Genomic DNA, 17,735 nt, shown 5'->3' with positions numbered 1-17,735 from the left:
TCCTTTCTGATTTTCTAAGATAAATAAAATACTCTGATTAATTACAATTTATAAAATTGAACTAGTTGATGCTGTGATTCTTACAATTTGTTTCCTAAAAATTTTAATTCAATGTTACTTATATGTATATTAGCTTCTTAGGGTTGCTATAACAACATATTGGATAGGAACAAGAATTTATTATCTCCAAGTTTTGGAGATTGAAACTTCAAATTAATGAGTCAACCAAGGCATACCTTCCAAAGCTTCTTAAGGAATTTCATCTTCCAGCTTATGGAAGCCCAATGTATTAATTGGCTCAGAGCTGCATTTTCACATGACTGTCCTCTCTATATATATAACCCTGTCCCTATTCTCCTGTCTTATAGATACAGCATTCAGATTAGATTAGGTCCAACCTTACTCTGATTAGATAGCCTGTAAGCTAATAGCATCCTTTAACTTTGATTCTTAACAAAGTTACATTCACAAATCATTAAGGGCCAGGAATTTTTTTTTTTGAGGACACCATGCACCTATAACTCTAGGACATTGCCTTTAGCATGAAGTTGTTGGTAGAATTACAACAAGTTTATGGGCCAAGGAATCTGAGTTCTACGCTTCAATTTGTCACTACCTAGCCATATCCATTTGGTCAAAGACTCTACCACTTCAATACCCCCACTTCTAAAAAATAGCAGTCTTTGAGGTCTTTTTCCATTTCTTTTGAAATTATAACCTTTGATAACAACAAAATGAGCATTTATAATGCAGTCTAAGATTTCTCCTGATTGTCAAGATTAAAACAAAGGAACAGAGCCATAAATCTAAATGAAGAATTGAAAAAGAAAGAAATGTGTCAAAACAATATTGTTCCTCTAAATTCTTTTCTAAAGGTGTAAATTGCAATCTGACACAACTGCCATTCTGAGTTGTTTGGTTTAACAATGAATTTAATTAGAAAAATAGCTCCATCCAACAAGAAAACAGATGGGCTATCAACTTTTAAATGTGGAAGCCCGGTAAATGATCTGCTAGCTTCAGGCCATGCAATTGTGACCTAATAGTAAGAGAAAATATGGGGAAGAAATGTCTAGGAAGTTGTTTATTATTGCAATATCATTGCCTTTTCCATGAACTGAAGAAGATGTTACTATTCTCCAATATTTAGCATCATCTGTTCATATATAACAAAAATCAACCGTTTGGACATTTTGCATAACTGGTTGATGGAATTCAAATGACAATGTCCACTTGCTCAACTTTATATTAACATTAACTTCTAAAATTGTCTTTTTCTATCCATAGATAGGTAGTGTGGGATTGGGAAATCAACTCGTTCCTGAAGCCCGGTAATTGTGACTGAACAGTTCTTTAGGTTTGTGTCATTTGGTTTCAGAGGATAAAATAGTGCAGCAGATAAAATTCTAGTCCATCACAGAGTTGATTTCTTTTGAAATATGTGATTCACAGAGAAGCCGTCAGTTACTGTTTCACTGATTTGTTTTGGTACCTAAATTTAATGCTTTATAATATTCTAGTTTCAAATGATTAATATTGTGAAATTTTTCATTTATTGTAGATATGAGCATACTTGTTTGAACTATATAATACTGCCATTTGTTAGCTGAAAAGCTGTTGAATATTGACAATCATATATATAATTTGTTGTACTTTTTATAATTGAAATACACAAGTACTCATATTACTGGCAATAATAAAAGCAAGAGTGTTGAATTTACTTTTTCTTTGCATCTATTTATTTTTCTCACAGCTGAGCCTAGTGCTATTGAAAGCTTATTAGTAAGCGTTTGATGACTACTTAGTGATGAATTGTTGTCAGCTTGATTAACTAGACAGTGGGACTGACTTCTAAGTGTTTCTGACAAACATGCAAACAGAAGAATGGTTAGCCATCATGTACAAAGTATAAATAGATAAAAGGGGCCTAGGTGAGAACAGGGGGGAAAAAAGGTTTTTATTTTCTTTTGGAAGCATGAATGGAGAAGTAGAATATGAGACTTTCTATAATCCAGAAAGCAAATCAAGGTGCACATTTTATACTGACAGCCACTCTGGAATAAATGTAGTGGAATATTCATTGTCTTCAGGATAAATATTGTTCTATTACATATCCTTCATTAGTTCTTTCTGAGCTGAAAAAGCTAATTACAAATGGCCTACACACAGCATGGAATTGATACTGATGTGTGTTCTGTGATGAAGGGGATACCCACCCAGGATTGCCATCCCGTTCAAACCCCCAAGGAGGGAATATGCAAGATTCTGCATGGCAGATTACAATCCCCAAATGGCAGCATGGAGAAACCCATAGGCGTGTGTATGTGTACATCAAGACGAAGATGTCAGTGTCAAGCTGCAAGACTTTACCTGCCTTGACTTCTGGTCGATGGAAGCAACCAGGAAAGAGGAAGTGCAATTTTACGTTAAGACATTCACTTAAGTTTCTCTTTCCCAACAAGTAGGGCTGCCATGCAAAGTGAACGAAACGTGGAAGGAAAAAGTATTCCGAGTAGCTATGTGTAGGGAATATGGAGTTTCTAATTGGCAAGAGAGAGAAAGATCGCCTCTTCCTCCTTAGGTCTTCTCAAGTGCCAATTTTTGTGGAGAGAATAAATTTCACTGTTCTTCACCAGTATTTTACTTTTGCTCTTGGCTGAACACCTTATGCACTTTTCTGGAAAATTCTCCACAATGGACTCCCTGGTAGAAAAACGTGCAGGTGGAACAGGCCTATCATAGGACATGGAAGAGGAGGCACTGAGGCGAGGAGCACGGGCTTAAGAGTCAGGTGAATCTTTCAGTTGCTTTCAAGACCTCAGTGTCCTGGACATTATCAGTGCAGGTCTTCCACACTGATGTGATGTTTTGTGCTATCTTTATTTGTATATATCCTATTGGTCAATTCATCTATCTGTCACCCATTCTTCCATTTACCTATCCATCCATTTATTAATTTAATAAATACTTAAACTGATCACCAACCCTGGCCGAGAATTGTCCCTCTCCCGAAAGTTATAGTAGAAGATGAGCTTGCAACTCTTCCTTTATTTGATGGAGATTATAAACTCAACCTAAATGGATGCACACATATTTTTTGATCAATGTATGTCTACAAGTAGCTATGAGTCTTTGTTTTTCATTTCACTTATTTACCATAGATTATGAATGAAACCAAGTATGTGTTGATATAGAACATATTATACATAGAAATAATCTTCTAAAAAATCTATTTTTGTGTAAATTTTCTGAGGCATTAAATTTGGTAGGTTATTACTTATATGTCTGAAATAAGTCTAAGTTGCATGAAAAGTTCTTTCTTCATCTTTTCTTATAAGCATACCTCTGTAGAAGATAAATTGCAATAGGCACGTATACTTACTTTAACCCATTTTACCAGTGTACTCCCAGTGCATTAACAGTGCCTGACACATAACAGTAATTCAATATATAGTTTTTGTATGAATAAGTGTACCACCATCTGAAAAATACAATTGCTATTTGGAATTTTGTTTTGGATTAAGGAAATAATATATTTCTTTTAAGGGCTGCTATCTAATTTATCAAATTTCTATTGATTAGCATGATCCCTTCTTGTTTTTTCTTCTTTCTCCCACTGTCAGAGATGTATTGTACTTATGATCTTTAAACTAGAATTGTTTTATCTTCTGCTCTGCCTCAACCCTCATTACCAAGAATATAACAACTACTTAATAAATTGAGGGATTTTAATTTTATGTGGTTTTTACCCCTCTCTCTTAAAAGTATAATCACAAAGCATAGAATTCTGCAGTTAAAATTCCATATCTTCATGATCATGGAAGGTAATTGGATACACAAATTCTCACTTCCACATCAGCAACATTTTCAGTATGTGAGTTTTGAGTTTTCTCTTGTCCAACTTAAATCTTTCCAGTGTTGTTTACTATTTTACCTCATATGACACAATTTCACAATTTCACATCAATATCGTCATTTTTCTAGCAACACAACACAAATTGTTCTTAGTAGAAGTTGCTTACATAGAAAGTTCAGATAAAATAAAATCATATTTTAATCAGAAAGCACAAAACCAAACAAAAGAATTTGAATGGGTAGCTTCAAAACTTTCCCAGGTTCATGATGGAAGATCCTTAGAGGTCTTCAAAGAGATCACTATATGTTGTTTCTGTTATATTGCTTGCCACTATTTTACACTTGGACAAAAATGCTTATTATATGAAATTCATGGTTGTAGGGTCATGCCCTGATGCTTCCAGTAGTTCTGAGGATCTAGTTTAAAAATGTACTTTTGTGACAACCTGAATCTTTCAGTGTATAACTGAAGCCAAGTATTTGGAAAGTGTTTGGAGGTACACACAAAAATAGAGACTTGGTGAAAACAGTCCCTTTGCCTATTCTTGGTACTTTACAATTCTATAAAATGAAATATAAAATCTAGAGAAAACAAGATTTTAATTATCCAATTCTAAGTGTTTCTTTAAAAGACCATCTGAAGGTGGTCTTGGCTCCAGATCTATTATCTTACTTTCAAGCTAAGGTTCCCAAAGAATGATGTGATCACACAATAGCTTCTTTTTTAGAAAAAAATGGTTTAAAGGTATAGGAAAGAATAACTACTGAATAGGATATTTAGAATGAAAAACTGGATGCAAACTGTGCTGCCCACTTTGAAATTGTATTAAAAAAGCTGTAAGTGGACGGCACCGTATACCAGAGAAATGACTGATAAGCCTTCTCATTGAAGATCATGAAAACCCAACTGTGAGTATTTGTAGGGACCTTCTTTGAAAATCCTACATTTCCTCTGCCCACTCTCAAGTGCACTCCTGTCTTGCGGCCTTATCTGACACTGTCCCAGTCTTCTGAAATGCTGAAAGCTCACTATTTATATGACATGACCACCTATCCCTAGTACTGATGTAAAGCTCAGCAAGGTAGCAATGTGACTTTTCTTATTATTACTGTTGAAACTATAGAGGATTAAAGGTTTTCCAAAATTCAATCTAGGTAATCCCTTCTATAGGATTAACTCACTGAAAGGCCTCAGGGTATACTTGTTTCAGAAAAGAAGTACAGATTTTAAATCTCTAAATCTGGAGACAACATCTTGTTTATTGAGCAGATAGCATCATCAATAACTTATGAGTATATATGTGTGTGTGTGTGTGGGTGTGTGCATATTCACAGATTCAACAACTTCACAGCTAATCCTATGAGGAGTTGCCAAATGAAAATTTTTTTTAAAAACCCTCAATTTTTCTCAAACTATAATTACTTTAATTACAGGATAATTATATAAATAATGCATTTGAATGTAGGTTTCAGTTTTCTTTGTTTTCTAAATATTATCATCTTTCAGTGTTTTCAAATGTGTAAACAGGAAACATTTAAGTTTAGATGAAGAGCAGGTGAACTGCCTATGATACAAGCAGAGACAATCAAAAGATGATTAGGCTATTGAAACCTGCCTAACTAGGTGCTAATTTTTAAGTGAACAGGTGTACTTAGTCATTATAACTTTAAAGTATATTTGAATTAAACTACCCCCTCCTATTAAAATAACATTAGAGGTCTAGCTGGCACTGACTAAATCTAGCAAAAGCCAAAAAGGAGGAAATTCAACTATGAGGCAGAAAGATATTCCGTGAGAATAAGCTGTAGGCTCTGAAGAACTGTTTAACCAGCTTCACAACATTTTACTGATGCTATGAAAGTACATCCAAACAGTATTCATGTTAAAAGATTAATATTTTGGTTATTGTAAAGAATGATCAACTTTGCATAGAATTTGCACAATGGAGAGGATCTTATCACAAATAACTGTGGGTGGCAACCAAATGTCATTTTGTTTTTGTTTCTTTCTTTCTTGATTCAATTGTTTTTATTTTTCAAAATGAAATTCACCAGTGCACTTTATCTGCTTACATACAGTGCACAAAAGACCTGACGGCCTGGCTAGAGAAGATGAAAATGTCGTGACTAAAGCATGCACATTGCCCTTTATTGAGTGCATTGAATTCGTTGAGCCAGTTAATTAATTAAATTCACATAGGCCTACACTTGAAATCGAAAGCCCAGTGTTCAGTGAAAGTTCATGCAGCCGAAAAAAATATAAATAGAGGGCATTTGATATGACACCATGGCATATATTTTTATTACGCTTTGCTTTGCTATGCCTCAAATTGCTGTGGCTTTTACAAATTGAAGTCTTATGGCGACCCTGTGCCAGGCCTGCCTTTTGGTGCCATCTTCCAATGGCATGTCCTCTCCAACAGCATGTGTCTCATTTTGGTAATTCTCACAAGATTTCAAACTCCTTCATTATGCCATTGCACACTTAATAGACTATAGTGTAAATAGTCTTTATACGCACCGGGCAATCCAAAACACATCTGATTCTCTTTATTGTGGCAGTCTGCAAGTGAACCAGAAATACTTCTGAGACATGCCTGTGTTTTACTGACATGAAACACTCTGTATGAATCTAAACTGGTTCTAGACCTTACGTTAATTTTCAGAACTTTAACAGTTTAATGAATTTGCCTTCTGTGCATAAAGTCATACTTTGGTGGTCCAAAAGTTTAAAGGTTATGAAAATAAAGAAAGCCAAATATACATGAAAAGAATCTGATAAACTCCCAGTACAATATTTGTTCAGGTGTATGGTTGGTGGTACAAATCCGTCAGAGATTACAGTCTTGGAGACCATATGGGGCAGTTCTACTCTGTCCTATATGGTTACCATCACGAATCCACTTGATGGCAAAAGGTTATGGTGTGATATCATAAACTTCCAGTGATATCTACTGAGCCTCAAAATATTTCTAATGGTCTCTTCTCCTAAATCCCCTACTCCATGTGCTCTCCATAATCCTTTATGTATTTTTTCCAATGAAATATTTTCTTCCAGCTTCAAACTTCCTGTGGATCCTGTCTGGGTGTGTACTCAAGCAGCCTTCTGGGTTATTTGTTCATTCCTTCATTTTTTAAATTCTATAATGATATAACCAGTTTTAGGTAATATATCAGCACCTTAATCTAATTTATTGTCTCACCATAAGACGAGTGAAATGGACTTGCATTTGACCCATTTGATTTATATAGACACACTGCACCTGCAGAAAAAACGTTATTTTTTACATTTCAAAAGCTTAGAGGATCGTGTTCACCAAAAGTCATAGATATTTTCCTGAAACTACAGAAAATCGTTTCTGGAAAAATTAATGCTGGAATGATAAATTACCATTATAAATAATCAAAGAATTAAGAGCAGACTCTGAGATTAAAAAAGATGGAGTTAATATGCTAGCTAACACTAGAAAAGGAAAATTCTTGCTGTGGTCCTCAATACAGCAAAGGAATTCATTACAGAGATGTTCATTAAATGTTAATATTAGTATCAATAATTCTCCAAGTGGCAAGTATATTAGTGTATATGATATTATATTAATATGCTGTATGCTGATAGAAACATGTATAAATATATATGTGCAAAAAAATCTAAACAGCTAATGAGCAAGAGCCTTTGACCTACAAGTCAATGATGGCTGAAGGTTTCCTGGAATCAGTAAAGACCCTGAGAGCACTTTTTGTAAACCACTTTTCTAAACCTCTTTCCAAATAGTCCCAGTTCTTAGGTAACCATTTCAAGCCTCTTATTTTCCCCATTCTGTGTGCAGGTAGGAGGACACTTTAAGAAAAGATTTAATTTCTACTTAATAAATAAGAATATCATGCATTCATCACTAGAACATCCTTATAGTTAACATCCATTAAGGAAATAATATTATTTCTCATACCTATGGTGCAATGGTTAAGTGCTCACCTGGTAACCCAAAGGTGAGCAGTCTGAGCCTCCTGGCCATTCAACAGAAGGAACTGCATCATGATTAGCTTTGGGATCCCTATGAGGCAGTTTTTCTTGTCTTAATGTGGTTGTTATTAAGTGGAATATTGCATACAATAACACCTTAAGCACCATCACTTCTTAAACATGACAGGGATTTTTTTTATTTCAATAACTTCTTCCAGTGATGAAAGCATTTAAAATTGTCACAAAGGCTACTGGGGAAAAACTAAGACCACCTTTCATTATCTTTTCCTTAAGTGAAGCTCACTAGCCTAGAAATGCTCCCTCCCATGATGGCCATGCGCCTTTCAGAACTGAGTCAACCTGCTTTCTGCGTTTTTAGGTGGCACTGAACTGTGGGTTTTCAAAGTACATTGTCCATAGATTATACTGCATATCACTATCCCAGCTTCTATGCTTACTTGTTTCCTATTTGTTGAACAGTCCAAATATATATCAGAACCTGGGTTATGCTGCTGTTGATAGCGCTTACGGCTCACCAATAGTCATGAAAATAAAGATGATTTCGTTGATATGTAGAGTCTCCTCATGTTCCACTTTGTTTGTCTATCTACTATAGACAAAGTGCGCTAGCTCTGATAATAATTTATAGGGGGGACTCAAAGGAATGTACTTCCCACACAGGAAATCCATGTCAGGTAAGTAAAGGGTGGCACTTTCAAGGTAAGAAAGTGGTAGCCAAAGAGAACGAAGTTAAAATGGCCGGGGGCGGCAGGTGAAGTCCACGGAGGACAGGCATCGGATCTATTTATAATCTAGTCAGTTGTTAGTCTCTGGACATTTTCATGTCAGTGCCCATGATTATAGGTTCTACGATACAATAGCATCCGGCCAACTGTCTTTCTTTTTTTTTTTTTTATAAACCTATTCCAATCAGTGGGACAAAATAATCAAGGCAGATAAACTAACAAAAGAAAGAGGGAACGGATCACAATGATCTATATATAACTCCTTCCTAGGGGGACAGACAATGGAAAAGTGGGTTAAGGGAGACAGTGGTTGGTGTAAGACATGAAAAAGAAATTAAAAATGATCAAGGGTTCATGAGGGAGGGAGGGTGGGGAAGGGGGTAAAATGAGGAACTGATACCAAGCGCTCAAGCAGAAAGAAAATGTTTTGAAAATGCTGATGGCAACATATCAAGTACAAATGTGCTTGACACAATGGATGCATGTATGGATTGTGACAAGAGCTGTTAAGAGCCCCCAATAAAGTGATTTTTTTAAAGGAAATGTTAACAATATAATAATGGAAACAGATATAGAAATATGCTTGATACAATTGCTGTATGGGTTGTTATAAGAGCCGTGAGCACCCCCAATAAAATCTTTATTTTAAAAAGAATAGAGAGATTGTAGATTCTTCTTCAACCCTGTCTCCTGAACGCTGCAATCCTCATTCTAACTTGGTCGAGATCATTTCCTTAAGTTCTCCTAATAGAATTTTAGTTATTTTCCTGGGAGAATAAAAATTCCTCATTGTACAACTAAGGCCAATAAACCTCAAAATCCCATTGCCATTGAGGTGATTCCAACTCATAACAACCTATGTAGGGTTTCAGAGACTATAACACTTTGTGAGAGCAGGAGCCTGTTGTAGAAGTTGGTGGGTTTGAACCACTGATGTTAGTTATAGTGAGCAGCCTAATTAATGCTTAACCCAAGGCTCATTAAGCTCAACAGTGACTGGAAAAAAAAGAACAGTGAATGAAGAGATGAACTCTCATCCTGCAGATCAGTGTTTGTGTATTTGTTTCCTATTTGTTTCCTATTCCTACAGACACTATTGGGATATAGACACTATATCTATATGGGGATGTGATGTGCTTCTGGTATAGTTTCTTTCCCTCCCCAGACATGATACTGAGACTCCAAACACAGTATAATTAATACCATCAAGTAGGTTACTCTAATCCGAAAGAACTCATTTCTAATAAATTAAATTTCTCAAAATCACATAGGTATAAATATAAGAGATAAATCTTGGACTAACCTACATTGGGTGTATTTGTGTATTACTGACAAATAAAATTCATTTGGAACAACATGAATTCACTAATGAATATTGTGTTTTCCAGTGAGCATTTTTGTAGCTTAAGGTATTCAGAAAGAGTCAATTTTCTCACAGTGTTAATGTTGAAAGCTACTGCAATGACACCACAATAATGCCCATCATTGTGATGTGTAATATAAACGTTATTGTACATAATAGAAAGCATTCTTAGGGTGTAATGCATTTTTGTTGCCTACATGCTGACACCAAGCAGATATAAATGTGCTTTAATGTATTTCCTTTTACAGGGCTAGTATAGCTGCAACCTTGAGTACATGTTTTTTATCAGGTTTGGTGAGCAACTGGCTTTTAGTAGCTGCTTTCTATATTCCCTTTAGTACCCTTAATAGCTCTAATTATAAACGGCTCCGTTTTCTGTTCCTTCTTTGCCTTTTTTTTGTCATTGCAACTCTCATAGACATTTAACCACAAGAAGCTATTTATAGTTCATTAAACACTTTAAGCAGTTATTTTAAAGTTCTATGCTTTTTTGTGTTTTCCAAGTCATTTCCTTCTGCTGTCATATAGAACCATGATGAACAATTCAATAGAAGACATCAGACTTACCCATTCTGTGGACAATCAGCCATGGCTAATAGCCATCTATGGATGACAATTTTTGGCTATTTTATGTTGTGTTTGGTCTAGCATTTTGTATAGAATGTTTAGACTTTTAGTTTTCCTTTTACATACAAATACCAGCCAAATGAAAACATTAACAATTATCACTATGTGCAACATGGACTATAACAGAGTTCAAAAAGTTCATGGAATATTTTCTTTATCTTTTAATTCCATTTTCCCAGGAACATTGTAAAGCCTCCCTTCTATCATGTTGTAAGACTACTGCTTTGTACTTCTCTTGGACTGACTATACTTGTTATAGAATCGTCTTAAATTGATATTCTCCGGATGTAGACTTCATATCAAGGACTGGATTAGAATGATTCAGGGAGAAAGCTGATTTATGATGCCTTTCCAAAAAGGATTATATAGTCTCTCTCTTAAGAACTGAAGTAAGAATTTAGGGATTTTAACAGAATCTTTCTCTTAAAGCCAGACAAAAAAAATCATCACTGAACTGATTAATTTATGAGGCAATGACCCTGTTACATCATCACATTGAGTGCTCTGAGAAGATCATCCTTGTTATGAATGACTCTGGAGTAGATTCCAACTCATGGTGAGCCGGAGTGCAGCGTAGACCTGTCCACAGGAGTTTCAGAAACAGATGGCTGGACCCAGCTCCTGACCCACCTGTGGGTGTGTTGAGCTAGTCGTCTCGTACTTAATCACGTGCTTCACACAGGGACTTCCATTCTTAGAACAAAGGGCTCCATTTCACAGAGAAATAAAATATACTCAAGAACAGGATTCAGCATGCTTAAAATACAAGGAAGGGAAGCTTTAGGTTGACATGAATTTTTATTAAACCATGGTTGATTTCAATGCTCAGGAGTAATGCCTTTTTTTGTAGGAAGACAATTCACTTCTATTTTTTGAGGGTGGGGTGGTGGCAGGGGGGTAAGGAGAATCATAAAATCTGAACTGTTATAAGCAGGCCTCTGTCAATCATGGTTCTTGGAACTGTAGGGAGTAAGTGTGTTTTCTTTCCACCACCTAGACCAGCAACAGTCTTTCATCTCACCCTGTTAAAAAGTCTTCCTCATTACTATGAGATCAAATGATGTCCTCAGGAGATCAAAATTAGAAGATCAATAAATAAGGAGAACGGTTTACGTTGCTTTATGCATGTATAAAACTACATGCTTTATGCATGTATAAAACTGCCCAGAGCAAATCTCAGGTAACAAATTGAATCGTGTGCTCTGAGATGGCTGGGGCAACACATCTGGACAACGACAAATAACATACTTCTTGAGGAGCCCTGGTAACATGGTGGTTTTGGCATTGAGTTGCTGACTGCAAGGTCAACGATTAAAAACCACCAGCTGCTGCACAGGAGGAGGAAGGGGCGTTCTTCTGCTGTAAGGGTTTACAGTCTTGGAAACCCAGTTCTACTCGGTCTTATGGGGTCACCATGAGACAGAATCATCCCACAGCAGTGATGTTAGTTATTGGGAGTATGAGCTCCTTCCCATTATTTTAATTGATGCTATTATGTACTACATGGCACAATTCTCTAGACAATCTCAACCGTTTGGGCTCCAATGCTCAGCTGAAGGTTGCTATTCAAACCCAACCAGCAACACCACAGAAGAAAGAGCTGACAACCTATTGTTAAGATTTCAGCCAAGGAAAACCCTATGAAGCATTGTCTTCTGTAACATATAAGTGTGCATGAGTCAGAATCAAGTCAATGGCAACTAAGCACAATACCACAGCTTCACTGATACTATGTTTGTGCTGTATATGCTGATGGAAAGCCAACATTGAAACTAAAGCATCCTTTATGTTTGAAATCACCACAGTATTAAATTTCATAAACGTTTTCTTCAGGAACCTGTACTACATTCCTGTATTGGACTTTGCCTTAAAAAATAAAATTATATCATTTCATCATAATTATCTCTATTTATAAAATAGGATAACTGCTATCTAATCCACAGGAATGATCTGAGCTTAAATAAGTAAAAGTTTTAAAGTGTGTAAAAACTTTGTAAACTATGAAATGTTGAATACATATGTTGCCATTAGTTTTGAAAATAATAAACTTCTTTTCCCTAGTGTGCTAAAAAGTTCACATCGGACATACCTTGAAGCAAAGAAGGGGTCATCGGTGAACATCTAACGTGGAAGTTGCCATGTGAATCTGAGTCACTCTCCCTATGAGTCTTCCCACGCTCCATCACCAAGCTCTAAGTTGTGCTTCTGCCCATTTTTCATATCATACTTTTGAGGTTCTAGAATACCATGCCATTTAGTCTTTATTGTTGGTTCTTGTCTACTGTTTACTCTCTCACTTCCCCTGTGGCACCAGAGGAGTGACAGAAAGTTAGCAGTTGGAGTCATCCAGTAGATGCTGGTAGAAATGACACACTGCGAGCTCCAAAGACACATGGGTCATGTGAGTTAGAATAGGCTCCTCGACAAGTGGATCTGCGTCTCGTTCCCTATGGCTCCCAAGGAACCCTCAATGTACATCCCAAGTATCATCGCCCCTCCCATTGCAGACACACAGTATGAATCCAGAATATTGCAGTGTCTCAGTTTCTACTCTTCCACTACCCCCATGGGTTAGTCTCAAAATAACAGGCAGAAATGTGAGTGGATTTCACTCCCCGGTTCAAAATCCTGTCACCATCGCTCGAAGAGTAAAAGACCTATCCCTCTAAGCGTGAAGGACCACAACAGAGCCTGGCAAGCTTGGAGTCTCCAGAGTTGGCCTCCTCTTTGCCCTTCATTTTTGCTTCTTTCTCTCTTTGTTGTGACTCAGCTGTGTCTCTCCATCTCCTCTAGCTTCAGTGCTTTAGGAGGCTCGCCCTGAAATATTTGCACGGCCCCGTCCCTCGGTGTGTTCAGTTTGGGGGTCCTCTGACAATTTACCAGAGAAATCTTCTCTGACCACTCTACCTCATGCAGCACACTCTGCACATGCTCTCTGGCTTTATCCCTTTCATCCGTGTTAATCACAGAGCACAAGGAGTGCATTCTGGTGGTGCTGCCAGGTAAGCATTGGTAGATTAACTGCAAGGTCAGTGGTTCAAACCCATTAGCCATTCTGTGAGAGGAAATTGAGGCTATCTGTTCCTATAAAAATGCACCACTTTAAAAACTGTATTTATAGTGACTATGAGTTGGAATTGACTTGATAAGAGTCAATTTTAAAGAATACATTGAAAATATTTTATCTTAATAAGTAAGAGGCAGATTTGCCAAATAGGGAAGGTCCTTAAGCATAGAATGGGAGAGGAAAGGAAATATAGTAGGATTGGAGAGCATAGGCATATGGGACATTTCTTCATGTAACTTACTTGTGTCTACGGGGCCTACTTGAGACCAGTCACACATACACCACTTCCACTTGATGCTGAAGTGCTACATATACTTTCAAATTTATGGCTTGGTAGATAAACCAACCGAGCACAAATACACTAGACCCAGCTCAGGTTGAATGGTAACTTTTTGGTCACAGTTAAGCATTAAGTTTCTACTAAGGCCCATAGCATGGCGATGATTAATTCTTAAAGAACAGTAGCTATGTGCAGAGAATGACAGGGCTTTGCTGAAAATTCCTAGGGGAAGGTGCTGTAATCTATTTATTGAAGCTTGCCACACTCACTTATCATATGTCTGCCAGTGATAGTCCAAACAGCATCGGATGCAGCAGATCACAGACCTCGATGACAGAGCAGTGTGAACGGTAGAATGGATGCATTGCAGAATTCACTCTTGTTCTGAGTCCCATTCAAAATTAGCAGCTTTTCTGATCACGTGACAAACGGGGCTGGAATAGCACCCTCAAAGGGCCACTGGGAATTTTGTCTCATTTTCCGTTGTAGGAAGGTCCAAATGCAACAACGTACCCTTCATCTTAGAACTGATATTGAAATGCCTAAAACCACTGGTCCTGAGATATTTCATTGAAGTAGAAGTGACCTGAATTTATGTCAGATTTATTTCCCACATTCTGACATGCAAATTTATCTTCTAAGTTTACAGTTTACAGTTCCTTGCTCACTAGGTCCAATCACCATGACATGATCAACATGTGGACCAGTGTGATATCTTGTGGCTAGAAAAGCAACCAGGGTTCCTGCAGACTATATTGCAACATAGGCATGGAGAGTTGATATATCCCTGAAGTAAGATTGTGAATGTGTATTATTGTCCTTTCCAGCTGCGCTAGGTCTGGTTCTTAAAGAAGAAAACCCAATGCTGCATGTGTGTTTGTAAACAGAGGGAGCTTTTCATGGAGAAATGGCTTTCACAGGTACAGACGTAGTAAGTCCAGTTCTATTCAAGTCAGGTTTCTCCTGGCTCCTGAAGTTGTGGATGCTAATGAACAGGAAGGAGATTAATGTGCAAAGGTAATAAAGGTGAGTGGGGAGGAACAGGAGAGTACACAGGCTGGTGGATGCAAGGGTGAATGTGAAAGCCAGCTGGGATGCCTCCTGGGATCAACAGATGATGCAAAAGAAGATTGAGGAACCAGATGATTCATCCATCTCCATCAGAAGGCAAAGGGCCAAAGAGAATTCAGCTCTGCTCAGGACTCTCTCCCTCATACAAAAGGCCACCCCCCCAAGGAGGTGTCTTCAGGCTGTGACCTGACTGACAGGTTGAGCTCCAACCCTATCCAGGTATGTATAGTTGACATAGATTCTAAGGATCATACCAACCCATGATTCTTGTGTCCTTTATAATGGGAATTAAAAAATACACTTGTCAAATCAGTATCTGTATAACAGAAGATATATTAATTTTCTCAAGCAATAAAAATACATCTGGTACGGTAGTTGCTATTGGAGTTCTCTTCTGGTTAAGTTTGTCGATCTCCAAAATCCATCTGTTTTCTGCACAGGCCAAAAGCTGAAGATGAATGATGACTTGTGGGATTCACCACTCCTGCATCTTCTCAGAATTTGATAGTAGTAGCATTTTCTGCAATAGTTCTACACATGCAGCATTACATTTGGTTTACTATTTTCATAGGTAGAGATAATTTTAGTTAATCCACCTGGCCTTTCCCACCATCATAGACTTTGACCCACAGGTCGGAAAATTAATGTGGGAATTCTGAGAGTTGCTGAGTACTATGTACATTCCAATTGTGTATTCGGGAATTGAAAAAAATCATAGCAGCCTGAGTTCAGTGACAGACTGGAGCCACTATGAGGTAAGATTGAGCTAAACCTCCACTGATCACACCATCTTCAGAGACTCAATACTGGCTGGAAAACCATAGTGATATTTTGGGTCTCTTAAAATCCATGCCAATTCAGAGCTAGTATTCAGTAATCCCTGGAAAATCCTTTTCCCCCGTATGCAGGCACCTTGTAAACATTTTTAAAACCTTTTGGGGAAGGTGATGAACAGATTACATCCTTAGCAGTGTTGCAGGGTCCTTTTTTCAAAGGAACACAGCTTCTCTTTGATTCAAGTAGGTGTGGATCTGCAAACTGGTTCAAATCTGAGAGTTGACAAAGTGCTGTGATATATTCTGTGCTTTGGTGTTTCCAGTTAGATTTATGCCCAGTTGACATAGAACGCTTACAACTCTACCAATCAATGAGGAATTCAGTAAACATCTTATCTATTTCTCTCTTAGGGAAATCATGACCAACTAGCCAACACAATAGCCCTCTGTATGCCAGACTACTCTAAATACTGTTTGTGTTAGGCTGGGTTGTGTAGAGAAATACAATCGGTGACACTCACATATGTATAAGAAAGGACCTTCTCCAGAAGGCATCCCGGCCCAGTCCAACTGAAGTCCCTGGGTCCAATGCTAGCTAAAGCCCTCTTCAGACTTATATAGCTGCTGACCAATGATGCAGAAAGGTGAAGTGAGATGCAGGGAGATCATAGGCCAGTGGGCACAGAGTCTCGTGGATCAAAGATCAGTGGAAATATGGCAGGGCGTGGACAGATCTCAGAGTAGAGCAGGCCCATATGGGGCTATCCCTGAAGGAAGCAGGAAGGCAAATGACCGAGACAGGGGAGGGGTCCCCAGTGTGTCTCTTACAAAAAGAACACGCCTACCAGGAGGCATCATCAGGCTGTGCCCTGATTGATGGATTGTGCTCCACCCCAACACAAGTGCAAATTGGCCTAAATCTAACCGCCACACTGTTTTAACTTTTCTATTAGATTAAGCATATGCATTTGATATTTGGTGATTACATGCTGCTTGTGGTCCCTGTTACTCCAGAATGTAAGCATTCCAAAGTGTTTAGGTTTCTCAATTTGGCAGCAGTTCTCTCTATAATATCTGACTTATACAAAAAAGGCAATTACAGAGCTGATTGAAGATGTTGGGGATCTACTCACAGTTTTATTCCTTGCAATTATAGTAACATGCATAGTCTAGACATTCCCAGATTACTCTAAATCCCTCCTAAAAGTATGATCTCCATGAACTTTTGCATATATACTTCTGTAGTAAAATAATGTAGCTCTGGCATCATTCCACCAAACAAACCATTAGAGCTGAAATCATCCAAATGTAGCTGAAGCCTAAATCTCTGGTTAGTGAGTCTATATTCAGCCCAATCCAACTTTTTATTCATTTTACCATTTTTCTGTGCCCTTAAGACCCATTCCCACACATAGTCCCTTGATTTCCGTCTATAATTAGAGAAGCGTGTACAGCTCCTCTAGAGTGTCACGTGCTTCTTCACAGGTCACATTTGTACCCCACCCTGGGGAACTTCTGGAACTTGAGTTTAATTATAGGTCAACAATTTTATAGGAGGGGTTGTAGGAGAGAATCCTGAGGAAAATCTGTAGCATCCTGAGGATAAGTACTTTGAAGGATGAACTTGCAAGTTGTTCAGGCTGAGCAGGGTTAATCTCAGATGAAAGTAAAAGGGTTCCTTCTACCGCATCAGTTCTCAACCTGTGGGTCACGACCCCTTTGGGGGTTGAATAACCCTTTCACAGGGGCCACCCAGTTTATAACAGTACCAAAATTACAGTTACGAAGTAGCAATGAAAATAATTTTATGGTTGGGGGAGTCACCAAATCATGAGGAACTGTATTAAAGGGTCGCCGCATTAGGAAGTTTGACAACCACTATTCTATCTGCTAAAATGATTCAGTTGAATTTATGGATTCAATATCCCACTTTCATAATTTTCTGCTCATAGATTTCCATTCAACTTTCAGAACCTTTCCCCTTCCCAC

This window comes from Echinops telfairi, unplaced genomic scaffold (assembly GCF_000313985.2).
Source record: "Echinops telfairi isolate 266 unplaced genomic scaffold, ASM31398v2 ScPeMD7_1;HRSCAF=3_0, whole genome shotgun sequence".
In the NCBI taxonomy this organism is placed as follows: domain Eukaryota; kingdom Metazoa; phylum Chordata; class Mammalia; order Afrosoricida; family Tenrecidae; genus Echinops; species Echinops telfairi.
Note: the sequence above shows the minus strand (reverse complement) of the source record.